This window comes from Octopus bimaculoides, chromosome 24 (assembly GCF_001194135.2).
Source record: "Octopus bimaculoides isolate UCB-OBI-ISO-001 chromosome 24, ASM119413v2, whole genome shotgun sequence".
Classification (NCBI taxonomy): Eukaryota; Metazoa; Mollusca; class Cephalopoda; order Octopoda; family Octopodidae; genus Octopus; species Octopus bimaculoides.
Window position 1 is genome coordinate 30,160,974 of NC_069004.1, and position 2,347 is coordinate 30,163,320.

At 40.3% G+C, this 2,347-nt stretch overlaps 1 long non-coding RNA gene across 1 annotated transcript in view; it reads right to left on the bottom strand.

The window, feature by feature from the left end:
- Window positions 1–1,812, bottom strand: part of LOC128250665 (uncharacterized) — a 67,319-nt gene extending 65,507 nt beyond the window's left edge. The window contains exon 1 of the long non-coding RNA XR_008266675.1: window positions 1,588–1,812. This is a non-coding gene — a long non-coding RNA (uncharacterized LOC128250665). The remainder of the gene's footprint in view (window positions 1–1,587) is intronic.
- Between the last annotated feature and the right edge of the window lie 535 nt (window positions 1,813–2,347).

Here is a 2,347-nt window from a genome sequence, read left to right on the forward strand (position 1 = left end):
CCAACAGCTGACCCTACCACTGTTACTTTCTCTGTTGTACCTGTAGAAATTCTCAATTATCAACCAGGCAAAATCTGCAAAATACCGAGGAGAAAATAGGTAACTAAACTCCTCGGTATTACAATCCTTTCTTACTCCTCTCCTCACCCCGTGAATAGAGACCCAGGTGGACTTATGACAGTGATAAAAACAAACATTATTATTTATTTGTCCATAACTTTTCACCGTGCGCAGGTGCGCGTAATATATATATATATATATATAGGCGCAAGAGTGGTTGTGTGGTAAGTAGCTTGCTAACCAACCACATGGTTCCTGGTTCAGTCCCACTGCGTGGCACCTTGGGCAAGTGTCTTCTACTATAGCCTCGGGCCGACCAAAGCCTTGTGAGTGAATTTGGTACACGGAAACTGAAAGAAGCCCGTCGTATATATATGTATATATATATATATATATATATATATATGTATGTGTGTATGTTGTGTCTCTGTCTTTGTCACCCCAACATCGCTTGACAATCGATGCTGTGTTTAGGTTCTCGTAACCTAGCGGTTCGGCAAAAAGAGACCGATAGAATAAGTACTAGGCTTACAAAGAATAAGTCCTGGGGGGGATCGAGTTGATTCGACTAAAGGCGGTGCTCCAGCATGGCCACAGTCAAATCACTGAAACAAGTAAAGGAATAAATGGTTTTTACGATTTGAGTTCAAACGCCGCCGGTGTCCACTTTACCTTTCATGCTTTTGGGGGGCGATAAAATAAGTACCAGTCGAACACTTTACTCCCTCGTTGGTCTTCTGCCAAATTTTGAAACCATTATTATAAGTAGTAGAAGCAGCTTATTGTGATCTGCGAGAAGCCTTTTGGTCTCTCAGATTTCATTAAACCGGCTGATAATTATAAGTAGAGGATACTTAAATATCCACCTGAATGCGTGTGGGACCTCGCTAATTTTGATAACTATAACCGCTTGCTAACGTAATTACAAACAAGCGGCTTCTACTACACTATATATATAAAAATGCGCGTGTGTGTGTGTGTGTTTATGTGTGTATTCATCGCTTTAAATTATATACACTCTACCCGGTATTAAATCCATTTTTCTTTCTCTAGTCTTTAACTTTCTCGGACACAATCTGCAAACCTTTCATAACCCATGCAAATATACATACATTAATATATACCTATATACATACCTACATACCTATATATAGAAAAACAAATACACACACATCAGAATTAAAATGTAGGTCCCAAGTTTAAGAGTTTCGGGGACTTGTGAGCGTGTATATACGTATATATGCGTGTGTGTATATATATATATGCATAATCATTTTATTCGACTGGTCGACTAATTTCCAACAGTTTATCTGTCCCACCCACCTTTTCTTTTAATAGTACCAATGTATATATATATATATATGATTACAATATTTGTAATTATATTAAACGTGAATGACTGTAGTAGTACTAATGATCCGTAGAGTAACATAACATAAAATATGTATGTATGTATATATATAACCTAAGGTAAGCTATAAGAGAAGCAAGTTAGTATAAATGAAATAAAATAAGGTTTAGACTTACCAACTTCAGAGGTAAAACTCCTTTCGCTGTGAAAAACTTCTTCACTGAATATCTTAATTGTAATTGTAGTAGTAGTAGTAGTAGTGGTGGTGGTGGTGAATTGTTAGTGAAGATCTAATTGTTGGTGTTGTAGTTGTGATGATAGTGGTGGGAGATAGGTTAGTATAAGTCTTAATTGTTGTTGTTGTTGTTGTGGTCGCAGCGGTGGTAGTGGTTATGGTGAAGATAGTAGTGGTGGTAGTAGTAGTAGTAGGAGAAGGAGGTAGTTACTGAGTTGCGGTGGCAGTAAAGGGTGAGAGAGGTGATGATTTATGATGGTTGGTGGTGGTGACGGAGACGATAAGGTAATGTGTGGTGGAGAGGGAAAAGAGAGTTACAGTGGCGTTGCTGTCGTCGTGGTGGCGGTGGTGGTAACGGTCTGCTTGTATGCGGTAGCGGTGGTAGTGGTGGCAGCGGTAACTGTCATTGAGGTGGTGGTGGTGGTGATGGCAGTGGTGATAGCTATTATGTGGTGGTGGGAGAGGGAACAAGAGTTACAGTGGTGTTGTTTTTAGTGATGGTTATGATGCTGATCGCGGTGGCGGGGAGAAGGTAACTATTCTAAGGTAGAGGTGGCGGTGGTGGCGGAGATAGGTACCGTGTGGTGGGAGAGGGAAGGTGAGACTTACAGTGGTGTTGTTGTTTTAAGTCTTGGCGGTGGTGGCGATATGTAGTGTATAGTGGGAGGGGAAAAAAAGAGAGAGAGAGAGAGAGAGTTACA